Raw genomic sequence first — 25,946 nt, 5'->3', positions numbered from 1 at the left:
GCATGGCATATAATCTGACTAAGCATACAAGTATCTGACTGAGCGGTGGTAGGCAGAAGCAGGCGCGTAAACATTCATTCAAACAGCACTTTTGTGCATTTTGCCAGCAGCTCTTCGTTGTGCGTCAAGCATTGCACTGTTTATGACTTCAAGCCTATCAACTCCCGAGATGAGGCTCGTGTAACCGAAGTGAAATGGCTAGCTAGTTAGCACATGCTAATTGTTGTTGTGTTGCTGGTTCGAGCCCAGGGAGGAGCGAGGAGAGGGACGGAAGCTATACTGTTACACTGGCAATACTAAAGTGCCCATAAGAATGTCCAATAGTCAAAGGTTAATGAAATGCAAATGGTATAGAGGGAAATAGTCCTATAATTCCTATAATAACTACAACCTAAAACCTTTTACCTGGGAATATTGAAGACTCATGTTAAAAGGAACCACCAGCTTTCATATGTTCTCATGTTCTGAGCAAGGAACCGAAACGTTAGCTTTCTTACATGGTACATATTTTACATGGAACATATTGCACTTTTACCTTCTTCTTCAACACTTTGTTTTTGCATTATTTAAACCAAATTGAACATGATTCATTATTTACTTGAGGATAAATTGATTTTATTGATGTATTATATTAAGTTAAAATAAGTTTCATTCAGTATTGTTGTAATTGTAATTATTACAAATAAATAAAACAAAAAATTGGCTGATTAATCAGTATCGGCTTTTATGGTCCTCCAATAATCGGTATCGGCGTTGAAAAATCATAATCGGTCGACCTCTAATAGACAACAATAACTTTTTCACCTCTTCCTCGCTCACTTTACGGAATTCAGAAGTACAATGCTTGTCTTTCAGAATTTGATCAGTTATACTTGGATGTGTAGTGTCAGGGTTTGTTGTAGGCATGTCATGCTTAAATTTGCTAATCTTGCCAATGAAAAAATCATGAAAATAGTTGGCAATATCAGTGGGTTATGTGATGAATGAGCCATCTGATTCAATGAATGTTGATGCCGAATTTGCCTTTTTGGCCAGAATTTCATTTAAGGTGCTCCAAACTCCTTAGTATCATTCAATATATCATTTATGTGTGCTTCATAGTCTAGTATCGTCTTTTTATTTAGTTAAGTCACGTGATTTCTCAATTTGTAGTACGTTTTACCAATCGGTTGTGCTGTCAGTCTTTTTTGCCATACCTTTTGCCTCATCCCTCTCAACCATTCAATATTTCAATTCCTCATCAATCTAAGGGGATTTCACCTTTTTTTACAATCATTTTGTTGGCTCCTCAATACACACCACAGACCTGCTGTCACACCCTGACCATAGTTTATTTGTATGTTTCTATGTTTTGGTTGGTCAGGGTGTGATCTGAGTGGGCATTCTATGTTGGATGTCTTGTTTGTCTATTTCTATGTCTGGCCTGATATGGTTCTCAATCAGAGGCAGGTGTTAGTCATTGTCTCTGATTGGGAACCATATTTAGGTAGCCTGGGTTTCACTGTGTGTTTGTGGGTGATTGTTCCTGTCTCTGTGTTTGTTGCACCAGATAGGGCTGTTTCGGTTTTCCACGTTTGTTGTTTTGTATTGTTCGTGTTTCATCTTAATTAAAGATGTATCTAACTAACCACACTGCATTTTGGTCCGATCCTTGTTCCACCTCTTCGTCAGAGGAGGAGTTAGAAGAAACTCGTTACACCTGCAAATGTTCTTTACCTCATCAACATAAGAATAACTAAAAAACGTCTATGACCTCTTGTACACTATATTAGGCTCAACCTTTGGAACTTTGGTTTTCCTAGTTATGGCTACTAGATTGTGATCACGACATCCTATGGATTTGGATACTGCTTTAAAGCAAATTTCTGCAGCATTAGTAAAGATGTGATCAATACATGTTGATGATTTCATTCCTGTGCTGTTTGTAACTACCCTGGTAGGTTGCTTGATAACCTGAACCATGTTGAAGGCACTCAACCAAACAACATTCTTCAGAGATGAGAAGATCAGTGGCATATGTTACTTCAGATACTATTTACCTGAAAAGGCTTCGTGAAAAGACTTTTCACATTCTTCACAATAATTTTCATTGACCAATTCCTTGCTCAATGATCATGGAAGAACATAAAGGATATTAGAAATGATCAGTAAAACAGTATATTTACAAAAGTACGGTGACAGGTGTATAAAATCAAGCACACAGCCATGCAATCGCCATATAGAAACAATGGCAGTAGAATGGCCTGAACTGAAGAGCTCAGTGACTTTCAATGTGGCACCGTTCATAGGTTATCCAAGATGGCGTAGCAGTCAAACGTCTTTGTCCTCATCTTGTCGTGTCCCGTGTATATGATCTTTTTATATATTTTTTTCTTTGCATATATTTTTTTACATATTTGTCTTAACCTCAACTCACCCAATGTGGTATGGATCTGATATTTTTGTTACTTTTGAACCGGAACCCCCAACAGCAGCTAGCCAGCTAACTAGCTACTATCTAGTAGTCAGGTAGCCACTGCTAGCGGTCATCAGCTAAACTTTAGCCTGGACAACGCTCGCCAATCTGCACAGCGTGACTCAAACCAGAGCAAATCAGACATATTTTTCTCCATATCTCCGGATTCCTACCGCAAGCTCTGAACCTTTTCACCTGGATCATCGCAGCTAGCTGCTATCCGAGTGGCCACTCCTGGCTAATGTCTCTGTCCCGAAGCAAGAACCAATTAGCCTGGAGCTAGCCTTTGCTACGTCCATCTCCTGGCTAGCCGAAGAGGTTCATCAGCCACTCCTTGGGCTACAATGCCTATTTTGCCAATTGGCCTGGACCCCTTTTACTGCCAACACGGAGCCCCGCCGACCCATCAAGACTGGACTACATTTACATTTACATTTAAGTCATTTAGCAGACGCTCTTATCCAGAGCGACTTACAAATTGGTGAATTCACCTTCTGACATCCAGTGGAACAGCCACTTTACAATAGTGCATCTAAATCATTAAGGGGGGGGGTGGTGAGAAGGATTACTTATCCTATCCTAGGTATTCCTTGAAGAGGTGGGGTTTCAGGTGTCTCCGGAAGGTGGTGATTGACTCCGCTGTCCTGGCGTCGTGAGGGAGTTTGTTCCACCATTGGGGGGCCAGAGCAGCGAACAGTTTTGACTGGGCTGAGCGGGAACTGTACTTCCTCAATGGTAGGGAGGCGAGCAGGCCAGAGGTGGATGAACGCAGTGCCCTTGCTTGGGTGTAGGGCCTGATCAGAGCCTGGAGGTACTGCGGTGCCGTTCCCTCACAGCTCCGTAGGCAAGCACCATGGTCTTGTAGCGGATGCGTTCAACTGGAAGCCAGTGGAGAGAGCGGAGGAGCGGGGTGACGTGAGAGAACTTGGGAAGGTTGAACACCAGACGGGCTGCGGCGTTCTGGATGAGTTGTAAGGGTTTAATGGCACAGGCAGGAGCCCAGCCAGCAGCGAGTTGCAGTAATCCAGACGGGAGATGACAAGTGCCTGGATTAGGACCTGCGCCGCTTCCTGTGTGAGGCAGGGTCGTACTCTGCGGATGTTGTAGAGCATGAACCTACAGGAACGGGCCACCGCCATGATGTTGGTTGAGAACGACAGGGTGTTGTCCAGGATCACGCCAAGGTTCTTATCTCTGGGAGGAGGACACAATGGAGTTGTCAACCGTGATGGCGAGATCATGGAACGGGCAGTCCTTCCCCGGGAGGAAGAGCAGCTCCGTCTTGCCGAGGTTCAGCTTGAGGTGGTGATCCGTCATCCACACTGATATGTCTGCCAGACATGCAGAGATGCGCCTGGTCATCAGAAGGGGGAAAGGAGAAGATTAATTGTGTGTCGTCTGCATAGCAATGATAGGAGAGACCATGTGAGGTTATGACAGAGCCAAGTGACTTGGTGTATAGCGAGAATAGGAGAGGGCCTAGAACAGAGCCCTGGGGGACACCAGTGGTGAGAGCGCGTGGCGAGGAGACAGATTCTCGCCACGCCACCTGGTAGGAGCGACCTGTCAGGTAGGACGCAATCCAAGCGTGGGCCGCGCCGGAGATGCCCAACTCGGAGAGGGTGGAGAGGAGGATCTGGTGGTTCACAGTATCGAAGGCAGCCGATAGGTCTAGAAGGATGAGAGCAGAGGAGAGAGAGTTAGCTTTAGCAGTGCGGAGCGCCTCCGTGATACAGAGAAGAGCAGTCTCAGTTGAATGGCTAGTCTTGAAACCTGACTGATTTGGATCAAGAAGGTCATTCTGAGAGAGATAGCGGGAGAGCTGGCCATGCCAAGAGTTTTGGAGAGAAAAGAAAGAAGGGATACTGGTCTGTAGTTGTTGACATCGGAGGGATCGAGTGTGAGAAGGGGTGCAACTCTCGCTCTCTTGAAGACGGAAGGGACGTAGCCAGCGGTCAGGGATGAGTTGATGAGCGAGGTGATTGGAAATGGTCTGGAGGAGAGAGGAGGGGATAGGGTCGAGCGGGCAGGTTGTTGGGCGGCCGGCCGTCACAAGAAGCGAGATTTCATCTGGAGAGAGAGGGAGAAAGAGGTCAGAGCACAGGGTAGGGCAGTGTGAGCAGAACCAGCGGTGTCGTTTGACTTAGCAAACGAGGATCGGATGTCGTCGACCTTCTTTTCAAAATGGTTGACGAAGTCATCTGCAGAGAGGGAGGAGGGGGAGGGGGGAGGAGGATTCAGGAGGGAGGAGAAGGTGGCAAAGAGCTTCCTAGGGTTAGAGGCAGATGCTTGGAATTTAGAGTGGTAGAAAGTGGCTTTAGCAGCAGAGACAGAGGAGGAAAATGTAGAGAGGAGGGAGTGAAAGGATGCCAGGTCCGCAGGAGGCGAGTTTTCCTCCATTTCCGCTCGGCTGCCCGGAGCTCTGTTCTGTGAGCTCGCAATGAGTCATCGAGCCACGGAGCGGGAGGGGGAGGACCGAGCCGGCCTGGAGGATAGGGGACATAGAGAGTCAAAGGATGCAGAAAGGGAAGAGGAGGGTTGAGGAGGCAGAGTCAGGAGAAAGGTTGGAGAAGGTATGAGCAGAGGGAAGAGATGAAAGGATGGAAGAGGAAAGAGTAGCGGGGGAGAGAGAGCGAAGGTTGGGACGGCGCGATACCATCCGAGTAGGGGCAGTGTGGGAAGTGTTGGATGAGAGCGAGAGGGAAAAGGATACAAGGTAGTGGTCGGAGACTTGGAGGGGAGTTGCAGTGAGGTTAGTGGAAGAACAGCATCTAGTAAAGATGGAGTACCAACGTAATTTGCACGAGGGGTTTTTTCAACTGGCTCCTCGGTCGCAACGTCCGCTGAATGCCCATCTGATAGCCTGCTAGCCGCGGCCCGCTAGCTGTCTAGAGCATATCAGAATGTAAGCTGAAGAGGCCCATTGGACAAATTATTTGGCCACTACACCTATTTTGCCAAATGGCCTGGATCCTTTTACCACACAGAGCCCTGCTGATCCATCACGACCGATCTGCCGACGTAACAGCACGAAGGGGCTACAACAGACTTCTTCCTTCGCGACGTCCCTCTAAGGCCTTCTGCTAGCTTGCTAGCCCCGGCCTGCTAACTGTCTGAATCGCCATGTCTCCAGCTACTCACTGGACCACTATGATCACTCGGCTACGCATGCCTTTATCTAATGTCAATATGACTTGTCCATTGCTGTTTTGGTTAGTGATTATTGGCTTATTTCACTGTAGAGCCTCAAGCCCTGCTCAATGCGCCTCAGCTAACCCTTTAGTTCCATCTCCCACACATGTGGTGACCTCACCTGGTTAAAAAAAAAATTCTAAAGACAATATCTCTCTCATCATCACTCAATGCATAGGTTTACCTCAACTGTATTCACATCCTACCATACCTTTGTCTGTACATTATGCCTTGAATTTATTCTCCCGTGCCCGGAAACCTGCTCCTTTTACTCTCTGTTCCGAACGTACTAGACGGCCAGTTCTTATAGCCTTTAGCCGTACCCTTATCCTACTCCTCCTTCGTTCCTCTGGTTTTGTAGAGGTTAATCCAGGCCATGCAGTGCCTAGCTCCACGCCCATTCCCCAGACGCTCTCATTTGTTGACTTCTGTAACCATAAAAGCCTTGGTAGCCTTGGTTTAATGCATGTTAACATTTGAAGCCTCCTCCCTAAGTTTGTTTTATTCACTGCTTTAGCACACTCTGCCAACCCAGATGTCATAGCCACGTCTGAATCCTGGCTTAGGAAGGCAACCAAAAACCCTGAAATTTCCATCCCTAACTATAACATTTTCCCGATAAGATAGAACTGCCACAGAGGGAGGAGTTGCAATCTACTGCAGAGAGAGCCTGCAGTGTTCTGTCTTACTATCCAGGTCTGTGCCCAAACAATTTGAGCTTCTACTTTTAAAAATTCACCTTTCCAGAAACAAGTCTCTCACCATTGCTGCTTATTATAGACCACTTTCTGCCCCCAGCAGTTCCCTGGACACCATATGTGAATTGATTGCCCCCCATCTATCTTCAGAGCTCGTGCTGTTAGGTGACCTAAACTGGGACATGCTTAACACCCCGGCCATCCTACAATCTAAGCTTTATGCCCTCAATCTCACACAAATTATCAATGAACCTACCAGGTACAACGCCAAATCCGTAAACACCAACCTGCCCTCCAAATACACTGTCTTCAACCAGGATCTCAGCGATCACTGCCTCGTTGCTTGCATCCGTAATGGGTCTTCGGTCAAACAACCACGCCTCATCACTGTCAAACACTCCCTAAAACACTTCAGCGAGCAGTTCTTTCTAATCAACCGTGCCCGGGTATCCTGGAAGGATATTGACCTCATTCCGTCAGTAGAGGACGCTTCCTCACCATCATAAATAAGCATGCCCATTCAAAAAATGTAGAACCAGGAACAGATATAGCCCTTGGTTCACTCCAGACCTGATTGCCCTTGACCAGCACAAAAACATCCTGTGGCGTACTGCACTAGCCTCGAATAGCCCCCACAATATGCAACTTTTCAGGGAAGTTAGGAATCAATATACACAGAGTTAGGAAAGCATAGGCTAACTTTTTCAAACATACATTTGCCTCCTGTAGCACAAACTCCAAAAGGTTCTGGGACACTGTAAAGTCCATGGAGAATAAGAGCACCTCCTCCCAGCTATCCACTGCACTGAGACTAGGAAACGCTGTCACCACCTATAAATCCACGATAATTGAGAATTTCAATAAGCATTTTTCTATGGCTGGCAATGCTTTCCACATGGCTACCACTACCCCGGTCAACAGCCCTGCACCCCCCACAGCAACTTGCCTAAGCCACCCCCATTTCTCCTTCACCCAAATCCAGATAGCTGATGTTCTGAAAGAGCTGCAAAATCTGGACCCCTACAATTCAGTCGGGCTAGACAATCTGGACCCTCTCTTTCTGAAATTATCCGCCAAAATTGTTGCAACCTCTATTACTCTCTTTCATATCGTCTGAGATCCACAAAGATTGGAAAGCTGCTTTGGTCATCCCCCTCTTCAAAGGGGGAGACACTTTAGACCCAAACTGCTACAGACCAATATCCATCCTACTCTGCCTTTCTAAGGTCTTCGAAAGCCAAGTTAACAAACAAATCACAGACCATTTAGAATCCCACAGTATCTACTCCGCTATGCAATCTGGATTCCGAGCTGGTCATGGGTGCACTTCAGCCACGCTCAAGGTCCTAAACAATATCATAACCTCTATCGAGAAGAAACAATACTGTGCAGCCATATTCATCGACCTGGCCAAGGCTTTCGACTCTGTTAATCACCACATTCTTATCAGCAGACTCAACAGCCTTGGCTTCTCAAAACTACTTCTCAGACAGAGTTCAGTGTGTCAAATCGGAGGGCCTGTTGTCCGGACCTCTGGCAGTCTCTATGGGGGTGCCACAGGGTTAAATCCTTAGGCCGACTCTTTTCTTTGTATACATCAATGATGTCGCTCTTGCTGCTGGTGATTCTCTGATCCACCTCTAGGCAGACGATACCATTCTGTATACATCTGGCCCTTCTTTGGACACTGCGTTAACTAACCTCCAGACGAGCTTCAATGCCATACAACTCTCCTTCCGTGGCCTCCAACTACTCTTAAATGCAAGTAAAACTAAATGCATGCTCTTCAAGCGATTACTGCCCACACCTGCCGGCCCGTCCAACATCACTACTCTGGACGGTTCTGACTTAGAATATATGGACAACTACAAATACCTAGGTGTCTGGTTAGACTGTAAACTCTCCTTCCAGACTCACATTAAGCATCTCCAATCCAAAATTAAATCTAGAATCGGCTTCCTGTTTCGCAAACAAAGCATCCTTCACTTATGCTGCCAAACGTAGCCTCATAAAACTGACCATCCTACCGATCCTTGACTTCGGCGATGTCATTTACAAAATAGCATCCAACACCCTACTCAGCAAATTGGATGCAGTCTATCACAGTGCCATCCATTTTGACACCAAAGCCCCATATACTACCCACCTCTGCGACCTGTATGCTCTCGTTGACTGGCCCTCGCTTCATATTCGTCGCCAAAGCCACTGGCTCCAGGTCATCTATAAGTCTTTGCTAGGTAAAGCCCTTCCTTATCTCAGCTCACTGGTCACCATAGCAGCACCCACCCATAGCACGTGCTCCAGCAGGTATATTTCACTGGTCACCCACAAAGCCAATTCCTCCTTTGGCCGCCTCTCCTTCCAGTTCTCTGCTGCCAATGACTGGAACTAACTGCAAAAATCACATATCTCCCTCACTAACTTTAAGCACCAGCTGTCAGAGCAGCTCACAGATCACTGCACCTGTACATAGCCCATCTTTAAATAGCCCATCCTACTCCTCATCCCCATACTATTATTTATTTGATTTATTTAGCTCCTTTGCACCCCAGTATCTTTACTTGCACACTCATTTTCTGCTCATCTATCACTCCAGTGTTACATTGCTGTATTGTAATTATTTTGCCACTATGGCCTATGCATTGCCTTACCTCCCTTATCCTACCTCATTTGCACACACTGTATATAGACTTTTTATATTGTATTATTGACTGTATGTTTGTTTATTCCATGTGTAACTCTGTGTCGTTGTTTGTGTCGCACTGCTTTGCTTTATCTTGGCCAGGTCGCAGTTGTAAATGAGAACTTGTTCTTAACTAGCCTACCTGGTGAAATAAAGGTGAAATAAAATAAAAAATAGAATGCCAACTTTTCAACAAGTCAGTTCTTCAAATTTCTGCCCCGCTAGAGCTGCTCCAGTCAACTGTAAGTGTTGTTATTGTGAAGTGGAAACGTCTAGGAGCAACAATGTCCTTGGTTGCAACACTCACTACTGAGCTCCAAACTACCTCTGGAAGCAACGTCAGCACAAGAACTGTTCGTCGGGAGCTTCATGAAATGGCTTTCCATGGCTGAGCAGCCACACACAAACCTAAGCAGTGGAAATGCGTTCTCTGGAGTGATGAGTCACGCTTCACCATCTGGCAGTCCGACAGACAAATCTGGGTTTGGCGAGTACCAGGACAACACTAACTGCTCCAATGCATAGTGCCACCTGTAACATTTGGTGGAGGAAGAATAATGGTCTGGGGCTGTTTTTCATGGTTCGGCTAGGCCCCTTAGTTCCAGTGAAGGGAAATCTTAACGCTACAGCATACAATGACATTCTAGACGATTCTGTGCTTCCAACTTTGAGAAAACAGTTTGGGAAGGCCCTTTTCTGTTTCAGCATGACAATGGCCCCGTGCACAAAGCGAGGCACATACAGAAATGGTTGGTCGAGATCGGTGTGAAGAACTTGACTGGCCTGTACAGAACCCTGACCTCAACCCCATCGAACGCCTTTGGTCTGAATTAGAACGCAGACTGTGAGCCATGCCTAATCGCCCAATATCAGTGCCTGACCTCAGTAATGCTCTGTGGCTGAATGGAAGCAAGTCCCCACAGCAGTGTTCCAACTAGAGGTCGACAGATTATGATTTTTCAATGCTGATACCGATACCGATTATTGGAGGACCAAAAAAAAAGCCGCTACCGATTAATCGGACGATTTTTATTTATTTATTTGTAATAATGACAATTACAACAATACTGAATGAACACTTATATTAATCTAATATAATAAATCAATCAAATCAATTTAGCCTCAAATAAATAATGAAACATGTTTAATATGGTTTAAATAATGCAATAACAAAGTGTTGGAGAAGAAAGTAAAAGTGCAATATGTGCCATGTGTCGTGTCTTTACTATCATTAACTGAAGACTGATAGTTTTTATAAAAGATTCTCTGTAATTAGTTACTGCGCAATCAACTGATTAATTACGTAACTAATTAACTAGGAAGTCGGGGCACCAAGGAAAAATATTCAGATTACAAAGTTATAATTTCCTAAAATAACTTTTCAGATATTTTATCTGATCAATTAGTCTTCGAATTAATGAATTATTTACTGTACCTCACGTTAGTCTCATTCAAAACGTCATACATTGTTGGTTATCTGCACGAACCCAGTCTTCACTATGAGTCATCCATACATCAATTGTCTTAAATCATTTATTTATTACTAACTAAGTAATTCACAGAAATGCATAAACAAACAAACAAGGTAAATGTGGTTACATGAAATGTGCCCTAGTGGGCTAAACCGGCATGGCAGCTTGTTAGACAAAAGGGGAAGTGGGGGTCGACTAAGAAGTCACTACAAAGTGATAATCATAACAATTGAAATGCCAATCCTTTACACAAGAACGCTCACTCATTCGGGAACAATTGCAATCAATACAGTGGGGCAAAAAAGTATTTAGTCAGCCACCAATTGTGTAAGTTCTTCCACTTAAAAATATGAGAGAGGCCTGTATTTTTCATCATAGGTACACTTCAACTATGACAGACAAAATGAGAAAAAAAATCAGAAAATCACATTGTAGGATTTTTAATGAATTTATTTGCAAATTATGGTGGAAAATAAGTATTTGGTCACATACAAACAAGCAAGATTTCTGGCTCTCACAGACCTGTAGCTTCTTCTTTAAGAGGCTACTCTGTCCTCCACTCATTACCTGTATTAATGGCACCTGTTTGAACTTGTTATCAGTATAAAAGACACCTGTCCACAACCTCAAACAGTCACACTCCAAACTCCACTATGGCCAAGAACAAAGAGCTGGCCCCACAAAAATACCGATCGGCCATTCCGATTAATCGGTCGACCTCTAGTTCCAACATCTTGTGGAAAGCCTTCCCAGAAGAGTGGAGGCTGTTATAGCAGCAAAGGGGGGTCCAACTCCATATGAATACCCATGATTTTGGAATGAGATCTTGGATGAGCAAATGTCCACATACTTTTGGTCGTGTAGTGTATGTGATCAGAAAATCAGGTGTTTGACTAAGTTGCTAACAGACTGTTGCTAAATGACTGTCAATAGGGTGAACTAACACCATGCAGATGTCAGATTAGGAAGTCAGTAGGCAACAGGCAGCCATTACTGAACACCCTCGTCTTACTGACTCAGTCAACCAGTCGACTAGTTCAGTGGATTGGGCAGGTTTCCAGAGGGCCACTGATTCTGATGGCAGGTGGGACATCCCTCCGTTGCCCTACAAAACGTCCAGTCGCATCCAGCTGTGTAAGTGGATAATGTGGCTGCCATTTGAGTCAATCTGGGCGAAAGCATCTGCTAAGCAAACCACATCACTTAACCATGGCCGATGGGGAGTGACTGCAGCGTGACTGTTGATGCGGAGAGGGCAGAGCAAACAGATGTTGATGAGTCTCACCCATTTACTTCCTCCAATTAGATTAAGTTGAGGCAATCTGATGACCTGGCATTCTTGACTATTTATCAGATCCGTTGAATACAGTATTCCCAGTTACCCAGCCAGCCCTACTCTCCTCTCCTTTGGCAGCATCTGTACATTTATTGATCGGCTGAGTCTCTCATTCAGAAAGCTAGATCTGTATAGATTATCGATTAGTAACTCTCTCCCGCACAGAAAGCTGAAGGTCTTCTATCCACCACACTGATCAACAGTTATGTAGTCTTAGAGATGGGGATGCTTCTCAGCTGTTGTCATGGTTTCTGAATTGTTCCACTTGCTCTCTGTGAGGCTGGTTAAATAAACTGCATGCAAGCTGTGCAGTTTCCAAGAACATTTGTTTGAAAAATATCAACATTTCCACCTGCAACTAGCTAAAATGTACCTTTTTGGAAACTCTGGACGGTACTCAGATTTTAAAAAATCTTGGTCGGCCAATCGATTGGTCTACATTTTTAAATGTGTATTTTTCCATATATAGACACACCATACCAGCTTGTCTGTTGCTTTAAGATCACGGTTGAATGAAATAAGACACAAATGACTCGAAGGAGCCAGAGATCAACATAACCAGGAATAAAACACTTCACCTGCCCCGACCATTCTCCTCCTGCTCCTACAGGCTTTAGCAGATTCTGCAGTTACTGTATATTGAATGCATAAACAGACATTACAGTAACCAAACAAACATTGTAGATTCGAAATGATAGGAATGAACGGTAAATGTACTACTGGTGATATACACTTCATGGCCCAAAGTATGTGGACATCTGCTCATCGAACATTTCATTACAAAACCATGGGTATTAATATGGAGTTGGTCCCTCCTTTGCTGCTATAACAGCCTCCACTCTTCTGAGAAGGCTTTCCACTAGATGTTGGAATATTGCTGCGGGTTCTTGCTTCCATTCAGTCACAAGAGCATTACTGAGGTCGGGCACTGATGTTGGGCAGTTAGGCCTGGCTTGCAGTCGGCACTCCAATTCATCCCAAAGGCGTTCTATGGGATTGAGGTCAGGGCTCTGTGCAGGCCAGTCAAGTTCTTCCACACCGAACTCGACAAACCATTTCTGAATGTACCTCACTTTGTGCACAGGGCCATTGTCATGTTGAAACAGGAATATGCCTTCCCCAAATTGTTGCCAGAATCGTCTAGAATGTCATTGTATGCTGCAGTGTTAAGATTTCCCTTCACTGGAACTAAGGGACCAAGCCCGAACCATGAAAAACAGCGCCGATACCATTATTCCTCCTCCACCAAACTGTACAGTTGGCACTATGTATTCGGACAGGTAGCGTTCTCCTGGCATCTGCCAAACCCATATGGTGAAGCGTGATTCATCACTCCAGAGAACATGTTTCCACTGCTCCAGATTCCAATGGCAGCGAGCTTTACACCACTTAGGCTTGTGCGCGGCTGCTCGGCCATGGAAATCCATTTCATGAAGCTCCCAACGAACAGTTCTTCTGCTGACTTTGCTACCAGAGGCAGTTTAGAACTTGGTAGTGAGTGTTGCAAATGAGGACAGACGATTTTTACACGCTACACGCTTCAGCACGCGGCTGTCCCATTCTGTGAGCCGTTGTTGTTCCTAGATGTTTCCACTTCACAATAATAGCACTTACATTTGACTGGGGCAGCTCTAGCAGGGCAGAAATTTGACGAACTGACTTGTTGGAAAGGTGGCATCCTAGACGGTGCCACGTTGAAAGTCATTAAGCTCTTCAGTAAGGGCCATTCTACTGCCAATGTTTGTCTATGGAGATTGCATAGCTGTTTTGATTAGATTTGATATATCTGTCAGCAACGGGTGTGACTGAAATAGCCGAATCCACTAATTTGAAGGGGTGTCCACATACATTTGGCCATGTAGTGTATACAATGGGGAATTGATAGAAACTAACAATCAAATGCAAACAATTCACAGAATGAAGTTATGAAACAATGAATGTGCACAAATTGGTGGGAAAGAGCACATTCTGGAGAGAGATGTGCATTCTGCATCTCAGTGACACTCCCCTTCTTCTTGAACTGTGCCTTCCCAGTGGCCTCTGCAATGGATTAGTTCACTGAGATGGATGTAAATAAGACAGGTGTCTTCTGTGCCATAAAAACATATATATATTTGCTGATGTTCGACTAAATAAAATCTTGGCCGACCAACAGCCTATCGACCAAACAATCGTCCAGTCGAATAAGTGGGGTCAGCCCTAGTTCTGTGCATGCTAGGGACTGTGCCATGTCTGTTCATAGACTCGGTTCTGTTCTGCATTAAAACTGTCCCATGTCTCCATTCACGAGGTGCTGTGCTGTGAGCCGGCGACTGGTCCACAGTCTCTCTTAATGGTGTGCTGTGATTGCTCCATGAGGCATGCTAATGTGCACTCTATGCCTTCCTAAACAACAATATTGCTTCTTCATTTTCTTATCATGGAAATGATTCACACAGTCATAGCCAGGCAATGTGAACAATGCAGTGAGGACCCTCAGATCCAGGGCACAGAGAGAACAATGTCATATTCATACCAGCCGACACCACTCCTCCTCCTCATTATCACAACACTGGCATGAATGAAGCACTCTGTCCTCACACTCATCAAATGGCCCGCCACCAGTCCTTTACTGCTATTTGACTGTTTACTACACTTAAGTTCAACAGCCAACATTGTTGTTGCAGCACTATCTTCAGCATTCTTCATTCATTGACAACTCAGCGTTCTCTATAGTGAAAATGCCTTTGACGAAAAGGTGGGAGGTCTGATTCGTATTCCATCCACAAATAACTCTAAAGTCCATAGGATGTCAACAATTCCCCTCTCCCTGCCCTTTGACCTTGGCCTAACACATGTTTATTTAGCAAAAGGCTATTTTACACAGACAGTTGTATTGTGTTCCCCTGCTGAGGGCTTGAAGGGAGGACTATGTGTTTGTCCCAAATGGCACCCTATTCTCTATATAGCGCACTATTTGAAAGGTAGTCCAATATAAAGGGAATAGGGTGACTTTTGGGATGCATCCTAGTAGTCTTGAAAGGTTGAAAAACTATACAAGGTCAGTGATGGAGAGACATTCTGCAGGCACCACCAGACATAGCCAAAGGCCATCTCTTCTGACCTCTCACCCCTCTTTAGCTGCATGCCTTCACCCAGTTTGACTTGAAGACAAATACAACAGCGGAACCTCACTGCAGCCCTTAATCACACTTCAGCTAAATCCTCTGCTTTCCTTCACATTTTAGCAGACTTGCTTATCCTGGTGCAATTAGGGTTAAGTGCCTTGCTCAAGAGTACATCAACAGACTTTTCACCTAGTAGGCTTGGTGATTTGAACCAGCAACCTTTCAGTTACTGGCCCAACACTTAAACACTAGGCTACCTACAACCCTGTACAGAGGACAGGTCAGCAAGAGCTCACTTAAGAAGGTGTGTGGACACGCACGGAATTTGAGTCTGAAACAGACAGAACTACCCACACAGCTTGAAATGTGCTGTCTTCCATCAGACACTAATGACTAACAAAACTGCAGTAGCTGATTTTCTTATGGATGTCAACAGTGTCTACTGGATCTTCTCTATTTCTCAAGTTGTACTGAGAAGAGCTGCCATGTCTCAGCCTTCCCTTCCCTAAGAGTAACATTGTTTGCTGCCACCATATCAAGTAATATCCTGCATTATCTAGCATTATCTATAGCAATTAGGGTGAGGCTTATTAAGCAGAATCTAATGTAAATTTAATGAGCTATAAATTCAATTTCTTTAAATAGAAGAGTATATTATTGTTACAAATGATGTAGTGAGCCCAGAGTATAAGCAATGAAATATTTCACTAGCTGGCAATGGGCCATTAGCTTGGGTGTTAAATTTGACTTGAAACAGGATAAGTGCATTTCACTGCAGGCTGTGAGAGCTGTGCAATTTTCCAACCACAGTACCCACCGGATATCAATGGGCCTGTACTTATTACTTATCAATCAAATCTTCTATGAGCATACAGAACAAGTTAAGTGGACCAGATCAGTACACTGGCCCCAACAGTCAACAGCACTGTTAAACCGCTGTATTCAGGATACGTGAAGAACACAGGACCATATATTCTATTGAAACTGGCCCAGTAGATGCCAGTTCAGTTACCAAGGCCTGTGAAGTATGAGGGTGATGACGCAGCACACAGACAGAATACAGTGCAGCAGCCTTATATCACTCTGTTTCAAAGCCAAACCCTTCAACAGCACTCGGACAGCCATCTTCAATCACCATCCATGTCACACATAGCAAACTGTATGGCAAACATAAGCACCATAACAAGTGTATGTTTCCTTTGTTTCTCAGAGAAACACACCAAAAGCAGTACAGGCCTGCCTAAGGCTCCATGACAGCTTCTATTGATCCATTTCACCATCATTCAGCGCTGATGACTGAGCTGGAGCTGACAATAAAGAAGCATTATGCAACCGTCTGAAATACCATGATCAGATCACAACGGATATGTACTATAAAAGAGGAACTCCCTGGAGAGATAGAGGGACCCCCTGGAGAGATAGAGGAACCCCCTGGAGAGATAGATAAACCCCTGGAGAGATGGAGGAACCCCTTGGAGAGATAGATGAATCCCCTGGAGAGATAGAAGGACCCCCTGGAGAGATAGAGGAAACCCCTGGATAGATAGAGGAACCCCCTGGAAAGATAGATAAACCCCCTGGAGAGATAGAGGGACCCCTTGGAGAGATAGAGGGTCCCCCTGCAGAGATAGAAATAGAGGAACCCACATGGCGAGATAGAGGAACCACCCCTGGAGAGAAAGAGGAACCCCCTGGAGAAATAGAGGAACCCCCTGGAGAGATAGAGGGACCCCCTGGAGAGATAGATAAACCCCCTGGAGAGATAGAGATAGATGAACCCCCTGGAGAGATAGAGGAACCCCCTGGAGAGATAGAGATAGATGAACCCCCTGGAGAGATAGAGGAACCCCCTGGAGAGATAGAGGGACCACCTGCAGAGATAGAAATAGAGGAACCCCCATGGCGAGATAGAGGATCCACCGCCGGAGAGAAAGAGGAAACCCCTGGATAGATAGATGAACCCCCTGGAGAGACAGAGGATACCCCTGGAGAGATAGAATAATCCCCTGGAGAGATAGAATAATCCCCTGGAGAGATAGAGGACCCCTGGAGAGAATTAGGAACGCCTGGAGGGACACATGGAGAAATACAGAATGTTATAGGGTTCAAACAAACCCTTTTTTTACATTCCGCATCTTATCTCAGCGGTTTATCAGAGAGGAGGATGAGCCAATCCATCTCTCACCTTGAGTAATGTATCTGTAAGAGATGGATTATTCCAAACAATATTTACAAGATCCTTCAACAGTCATTTTAAACTTGTATTTTTGTATCGCTACTTATCTTTCCTTTGAGGTAAAAACCAACCAGGCTTGAGGTCAAATAAGCACCTGCCAAGCCTAGATCAGCTAAGCAAGATCTAGTCCGACTTTGCCCTTCTCTTTGGTGCTCTACTCTCACTATAAAAACATATCTAAATGCAGTGGCAACCCGTCATCGTGATCCCCACATTTTTTATGGGGGAGCTTGCCTGTTTTGGTTGTTATTTTGGCATTAATACGTGTCACATGTCAGTTTGTAAACAATGTAAAGAAATATATATATATAATTGAGAATAAAGCCACATACAAACATGTTCTGACCGCTGGCTACGTCCCTTCCGTCTTCAAGAGAGCGAGAGTTGCACCCCTTCTGAAAAAACCTACACTCGATCCCTCCGATGTCAACAACTACAGACCAGTATCCCTTCTTTCTTTTCTCTCCAAAACTCTTGAACGTGCCGTCCTTGGCCAGCTCTCCCGCTATCTCTCTCAGAATGACCTTCTTGATCCAAATCAGTCAGGTTTCAAGACTAGTCATTCAACTGAGACTGCTCTTCTCTGTATCACGGAGGCACTCCGCACTGCTAAAGCTAACTCCTCTCCTCTGCTCTCATCCCTCCAGACCTATCAGCTGCCTTCGATACTGTGAACCATCAGATCCTCCTCTCCACCCTCTCCGAGTTGGGCATCTCCGGCGCGGCCCACGCTTGGATTGCGTCCTACCTGACAGGTCGCTCCTACCAGGTGGCGTGGCGAGAATCTGTCTCCTCGCCACGCGCTCTCACCACTGGTGTCCCCCAGGGCTCTGTTCTAGGCCCTCTCCTATTCTCGCTATACACCAAGTCACTTGGCTCTGTCATAACCTCACATGGTCTCTCCTATCATTGCTATGCAGACACACACAATTAATCTTCTCCTTTCCCCCTTCTGATGACCAGGTGGCGAATCGCATCTCTGCATGTCTGGCAGACATATCAGTGTGGATGACGGATCACCACCTCAAGCTGAACCTCGGCAAGACAGAGCTGCTCTTCCTCCCGGGGAAGGACTGCCCGTTCCATGATCTCGCCATCACGGTTGACAACTCCATTGTGTCCTCCTCCCAGAGCGCTAAGAACCTTGGCGTGATCCTGGACAACACCCTGTCGTTCTCAACTAACATCAAGGCGGTGGCCCGTTCCTGTAGGTTTATGCTCTACAACATCCGCAGAGTACGACCCTGCCTCACACAGGAAGCGGCGCAGGTCCTAATCCAGGCACTTGTCATCTCCCGTCTGGATTACTGCAACTCGCTGTTGGCTGGGCTCCCTGCCTGTGCCATTAAACCCCTACAACTCATCCAGAACGCCGCAGCCCGTCTGGTGTTCAACCTTCCCAAGTTCTCTCACGTCACCCCGCTCCTCCGCTCTCTCCACTGGCTTCCAGTTGAAGCTCGCATCCGCTACAAGACCATGGTGCTTGCCTACGGAGCTGTGAGGGGAACGGCACCGCAGTACCTCCAGGCTCTGATCAGGCCCTACACCCAAACAAGGGCACTGCGTTCATCCACCTCTGGCCTGCTCGCCTCCCTACCACTGAGGAAGTACAGTTCCCGCTCAGCCCAGTCAAAACTGTTCGCTGCTCTGGCCCCCAATGGTGGAACAAACTCCCTCACAACGCCAGGACAGCGGAGTCAATCACCACCTTCCGGAGACACCTGAAACCCCACCTCTTCAAGGAATACCTAGGATAGGATAAAGTAATCCTTCTCACCCCCCCCTTAAATGATTTAGATGCACTATTGTAAAGTGGCTGTTCCACTGATGTCAGAAGGTGAATTCACCAATTTGTAAGTCGCTCTGGATAAGAGCGTCTGCTAAATGACTTAAATGTATGTAAATGTAAATGTTTTTCATTTTCTTGAGTAAGGCAGCTCCAAAATGCAGGTGTTTCAGCCTTGCTCAGTGCTTTCGGTGGTGGTGGGGCAAGCCAGCAGAAAATACAGAGTGTTGCGCTGTGATTGGCTCAGTGTTCTGTCACTCATGGGGACAATACGTCACCGCCAAGTCTAAGGGTAGAGCTAGAAAATTCTAGCCCCTTGGGTGCTGCCATAGAGTTACATTAGAAGTGCCCATCCAAGAAGGCTCATGGTCATTGGCCACAGATAAAATTACGTCAAATCACGTTATATGTCCAGTAGCTTTGATTGGACTGATCATGTCAACATCATACTTTCTAAATCGTAACTAGTAGTCATCATCATGAATCAAGTCGACAATCTACTGGCAAATCCTTTTCAATCCTTGTCATATGAAGAAGAAGAAGATAAAATGTAGATAAAATGAAACATTCAACATTGGCCATGCTGTCAATGAAGCTTGATTTGTGCCGTGCTCAAAACAACTGTTAACTCAACTGTTAACTCGGAACATTACCTCCCTTATCCTACATCATTTGCACGTGCTGTATATAGACTTTTCTACTGTATCATTGATTGTATGTTTGTTTATTCCATGTGTAACTCTGTGCTGTTGTATCTGTCGAACTGCTTTGCTTTATCTTGACCAGTTCGCAGCTGCAAATGAGAACTTGTTCTTAGCTAGCCTACCTGGTTAAATAAAGGTGAAATAAAAAATAAATAAAAATTGACTGTGAAAACTTGACTTCAGTGAGTTCAAGACAACTGGGAAATTGGGAATAAACGAGCTACGACTGGGAAAATACATTTTGAACTTTCATCCAACTCAAAATTATAAATCTGTCGTCTTTCTAGAGCTATAACTTGAAGATCAATGACGTCATCATGATTCAACCTTGTTTTTTGCCGATTTCCCAGTTGCTTTGAATGCACGATAAATCCAGAGAATGCCAGACTTTGCTCATAAAGGACCACCGCGCCACCTTCCTGTTCAAGTGAGCACAGCACAACAAGGTGAGTCCAAAAATGTCCTGTATGGTGCTGCATAAATTATGTAATATTCCAGGGAGATATGTATACTGTAGCTAAGAAAGTAATACAGGTGTATGTTGTGTAGTTAGCTGTTAGTAGCCCATGAGCCTCACCCTAATGATTTGGTCTATTTTCCCTACTGTTCTGACTTGGTGGTGCACATGTAGCCTATAATATGTTTTTGAGAAATGTAATCATTGAATAATGTAGGAGCTTTCATCTCATATGCCCCCTTTATTTATCCTACGGTTCTGACTTGGTGTACAGGGAGAACACTGTAAGAACGGCCCATGTCCTGAATTCTGTCGGCTGTACATTTCAAAAGTGTTGAACATATAGTTATATTGACTACGTACATCCTAGCTCGCTCATTAATGTCTTAATCGAAATTATAGATTGCCTCTTATCCACTTGTCGTCCCTTTATGCCATAGTTTGTACATCTCAATTGTCAGTAGAAACCACATTCGTTTGAGCAAGTCAGCCATATCAGCTATGTTTTTTTAAAGGTAGTAAATGAGGCTGAATTAACTGTTTTGCTGCCAGACAAGGCTCCACTGATAGCCAGGCGTAGCAGTGGTATAGTGCAATTAATGTATTGTTTAGTGTTGTGTTGTGTAGTGAGGTGGCTTTGCTGCATGCATCCCACTTTTTTATGTTGTTGCTCCACAAAGATTTACATGCTAAAATCGCCACTGTCTAAATGTTATCCTACCAAGCCTGGTTAACTATTTTTTATTTTTTTATTTTTTTATTTAACCTTTATTTAACCAGGTAGGCTAGTTGAGACCAAGTTCTCATTTGCAACTGCGACCTGGCCAAGATAAAGCATAGCAGTGTGAACAGACAACACAGAGTTACACATGGAGTAAACAATTAACAATTCAATAACACAGTAGAAAAAAAGAGAGTCTATATACATTGTGTGCAAAAGGCATGAGGAGGTAGGCAAATAATTACAATTTTGCAGATTAACACTGGAGTGATAAATGATCAGATGGTCATGTACAGGTAGAGATATTGGTGTGCAAAATAGAAGAAAAGTAAATAAATATAAACAGTATGGGGATGAGATAGGTAAAATTGGGTGGGCTATTTACCGATAGACTATGTACAGCTGCAGCGATCGGTTAGCTGCTCAGATAGCAAATGTTTGAAGTTGGTGAGGGGGATAAAAGTCTCCAACTTCAGCGATTTTTGCAATTCGTTCCAGTCACAGGCAGCAGAGAACTGGAACGAAAGGCGGCCAAATGAGGTGTTGACTTTAGGGATGATCAGTGAGATACACTTGCTGGAGCGCGTGCTATGGGTGAGTGTTGCCATCGTGACCAGTGAACTGAGATAAGGCGGAGCTTTACCTAGCATGGATTTGTAGATGACCTGGAGCCAGTGGGTCTGGCGACGAATATGTATCGAGGGCCAGCCGACTAGAGCATACAGGTCGCAGTGGTGGGTGGTATAAGGTGCTTTAGTAACAAAATGGATGGCACTGTGATAAACTGCATCCAGTTTGCTGAGTAGAGTATTGGAAGCTATTTTGTAGATGACATCGCCGAAGTTGAGGATCGGTAGGATAGTCAGTTTTACTAGGGTAAGTTTGGCGGCGTGAGTGAAGGAGGCTTTGTTGCGGAATAGAAAGCCGATTCTTCCGATGAGTCTGGAAGGAGAGTTTACAGTCTAGCCAGACACCTAGGTACTTATAGATGTCCACATATTCTAGGTCGGAACCATCCAGGGTGGTGATGCTAGTTGGGCGTGCGGGTGCAGGCAGCGAATGGTTGAAAAGCATGCATTTGGTTTTACTAGCGTTTAAGCGCAGTTGGAGGCCACGGAAGGAGTGTTGTATGGCATTAAAGCTCTTTTGGAGGTTAGATAGCACAGTGTCCAAGGATGTGCCGGAAGAATACAGAATGGTGTCGTCGGCGTAGAGGTGGATCAGGGAATCGCCCACAGCAAGAGCAACATCATTGATATATACAGAGAAAAAAGTCGGCCCGAGAATTGAACCCTGTGGCACCCCCATAGAGACTGCCAGAGGACCGGACAGCATGCCCTCCGATTTGACACTCTGAACTCTGTCTGCAAAGTAGTTGGTGAACCAGGCAAGGCAGTCATCAGAAAAACCGAGGCTACTGAGTCTGCCAATAAGAATATGGTGATTGACAGAGTCGAAAGCCTTGGCAAGGTCGATGAAGACGGCTGCACAGTACTTATTTAGTTTATCGGTGGTGACCGTGTTACCTAGCCTCGGGCAGCTGGGAGGAGGTGCTCTTGTTCTCCATGGACTTCACAGTGGTCGTTTGACTGCAGATCCGTAGCGGATACAGGCAATGAGGCAGTGATCGCTGAGATCCTGGTTGAAGACAACGGAGGTGTATTTGGAGGGCCAAATACACCTGGAGGGCCAGAGGGCATCTAGCTTAGATTGTAGGACTGCCAGGGTGTTAAGCATATCCCAGTTTAGGTCACCTAACAGAACAAACTCTGAATATTTACATATTTTTCTTCGCATCTTTTAAAACATTTTGCTAAACCTCAACATCTAAATACTCTCCTGCAACCCACCTCACCCAATGTAGCATGGATCTGCTTTTTTTCTAAAGTATTTATATTTACTTCGGATCCGGAACCCCTCAACTGAAGCTAGCCAGCCAACTACCAGCTGTCAGTCAGCAAACCATTGCTAGCGGTCATCAGCTAACCTTTAGCTCAGAAAGCTCTCGCCAGTTCGAACAACGCGACTCTAACAAGAGCATAACGGACCTATTATTTTTATCCCCGGATTCCCACCGCAAACGGAACATTTTCATCTGGATCATCAGTTGAGGGGTTCCGGATCCGAAGTAAATATAAATACTTTAGAAAAAAAAGCAGATCCACGCTACATTGGGTGAGGCGGGTTGCAGGAGAGTATTTAGATGTTGAGGTTTAGCAAAATGTTTTAAAAGATGCGAAGAAAAATATGTAAAAAAAACGATATACACAAGGGACACGACACGACAAGACGTCTGACTGCTACGCCAACTTGGATTTGATGATGGTCCTAACAATATGTGGGTTTTGTTACAACTGTAAAGCTTTGCTAGGCCAGACTATAATCTTCAAATCTTGCACCACTTGGGATATTGTATTGGAAGCTATTGTGTATTTTGGATGCATTTAGGCATTTAACACAGAGAGAGAGGTTAATTAAATTAATGGTGACAGAGAGCGCAGCTCTAAAATACAGTGAATGGTGTTCAACCACTACTCAATGCAGACTACACTCCATTCAACAGTTGTCAAGCGAAAGCCTGTAGTTTACTATGTTACCTATACATGTACAGTGCCTTCAGAAAGTATTCACACCCCTTGACATTTTTCACATTTTATTGTGTTTACATTTACATTTAAGTCATTTAGCAGACGCTCTTATCCAGAGCGACTTACAAATTGGTGAATTCACCTTCTGACATCAGTGGAACAGCCACTTTACAATAGTGCATCTAAATCATTTAAGGGGGGGGGGTGAGAAGGATTGCTTTATCCTATCCTAGGTATTCCTTGAAGAGGTGGGGTTTCAGGTGTCTCCGGAAGGTGGTGATTGACTCCGCTGTCAATAGCCTGAATGGTTTAAATGTAGTTATTTTGTCACTGGCCTACACACAGTACACTATCATGTCAAAGTGGAATTATGTTTTTTCTAAATTTTTACAAATTAATGAAAAATGAAAAGCTAAAATGTCTTCAGTCAATAAGGATTCAGCCCCTTTGTTATGACAAGTCTAAATAAGTTCAGGAGTGAAAATTTGCTTAACAAGTCACATAATGTAACGGTTTTCTTGTGGTGAAGGAGAGGCAGACCAAAACGCAGCGTGGTTATATTGATTCATGTTTAATAAAAAAGATAAACACGAACAATACAAAACAATAAACGTGAGAAAACCTAAACAGCCTATCTGGTGCAAACAAACACAGAGACAGGAACAATCACCCACAAACACACAGTGAAACCCAGGCTACCTAAGTATGATTCTCAATCAGAGACAACTAATGACACCTGCCTCTGATTGAGAACCATACTAGGCCGAAACATAGAAATACCCAAATCATAGAAAAACAAACATAGACTGCCCACCCCAACTCACGCCCTGACCATACTAAATAATGACAAAAACAAAGGAAATAAAGGTCAGAACGTGACACATAATAAGTTCCGAGCACTCCCATGGAAAGATACAGGTGTCCTTCCTAACTCAGTTGCCAGAGAGAAAGGAAACCGCTCAGGGATTTCACCATGAGGCCAATGGTGACAAACAGTTACAGAGTGTAATAGCTGTGATAGGAGAAAACTGAGGATGGATCAACAACGTTATAGTTACTAAACTAAATGACAGAGTGAAAAGAAGGAAGCCTGTACAGAATGCAAATATTCTAAAACATGCATCCTGTTTGCAAGCCACTTAATTATTACTTCAAAAAAATGTAGCAAAACAATTAACTTTTTGTCCTGAATACAAAGTGTTATGTTTGGGGCAAATCCATGCTTGTAATCGTTAAGGACTGGGGAGTTTTTCAGGATGAAAAAGAACGGAATAGAGCTAAGCACAGACAAAATCCTAGAGAAAAACTTGGTTCAGTCTGTTTTCCACCAGACACTGGGAGACAAATTCACCTTTCAGCAGGACAATAACCTAAAACAAAAGGCCAATTCTACACTGGAGTTGCTTACCATGAAGACAGTGTATGTTCCTGAGTGGCCAAGTTACAGTGTTGACTTAAATCTACTTGAAAATCTATGGCAAGACCTGAAAATTGCTCTCTAGCAATTGTCAACAACCAATTTGCCAGAGCTTGAAGAATTTTGAAAATAATGAAAATATTGCACAATCCAGGTGTGGAACGCTCCCAGGGACTTACTCAGAAAGACTCACTGCTGTAATCGCTGCCACAGGTGCTTCTACAAAGTATTGACTGAGGGGTGTGAATACTTATGTAAATGAGATATTTCTGTATTTCATTTTCAATAAATTTGGCAAACATTTCTTCAAACATGTTTTTGCTTTGTCATTATGGGATATTGTTTGTAGGAAATGTTGAACAAGTGGGAATACTTTCTGAAGGCACTGTGTTTCTTTAGCCATGTTGCTTTAGTTTGGGTAGGCTTCTGAGTAACCACATGTGGAATCCTGATTAGATCACCCCCAAACATCCATCCATCCAACAAACACGCACACACAAATGCACACACCCATGCACCCGCACACACAAACACACGTGTAAAAACACACACAGAGACCTGTTGATTTTGAGTTGGGAAAATGAAAGGCTTCATCTGAACAACATAAGAGACCTGTAAAGAATGTTATGGTCATCATTAAAAATAATATATATAATATATATTAAAAATATTATAAATAGACTGCATATTAGCGACAGATCATGAGACAAAAAAAATACATTTTAGGCTACTGTCCACACTAAAACAGTAGGGTAAATTAAAAGATTATGAACATATTTTTGGCTACAGTGTCTGAGGTTTACTATATGAAATTATACGGGCGGGACTGACTGCTGCTGGGTAGAGATTGATACATTGGTTCTGGACATCATTTACCGTGTAGACTAGTGCGTGCACCGTATCAGCGCACCTCAGTCTATGTAGCCTACAAATAGCAGGAACAGTCGGGCACGATTTCAATTCCTTGTAATCCAGTAATTCAACAGATTTCTGGGTCCGTTAGTATCCCATTCGCGGGAAATAATATGTAGACAAGCTCTAACTGTCAATGTGTATAATAGGATAATAGTAAGGAGGTACAGTATGTTGTCGGT

The 25,946-nt window shown here is 44.3% G+C and overlaps 1 protein-coding gene across 3 annotated transcripts in view; it reads right to left on the bottom strand.

Moving 5' to 3' along the window:
* LOC135546484 (cell adhesion molecule 1-like) overlaps positions 1-25,946 on the bottom strand; it is a 212,033-nt gene that overhangs the window by 185,332 nt on the left and 755 nt on the right. The gene's annotated exons all lie outside the window — the stretch shown is intronic.

This window comes from Oncorhynchus masou, chromosome 9 (genome assembly GCF_036934945.1).
Source record: "Oncorhynchus masou masou isolate Uvic2021 chromosome 9, UVic_Omas_1.1, whole genome shotgun sequence".
Lineage (NCBI taxonomy): Eukaryota > Metazoa > Chordata > Actinopteri > Salmoniformes > Salmonidae > Oncorhynchus > Oncorhynchus masou.
The sequence above is the reverse complement of the archived record's forward strand: the minus strand, read 5'-3'. Positions and strand labels throughout refer to the sequence as shown.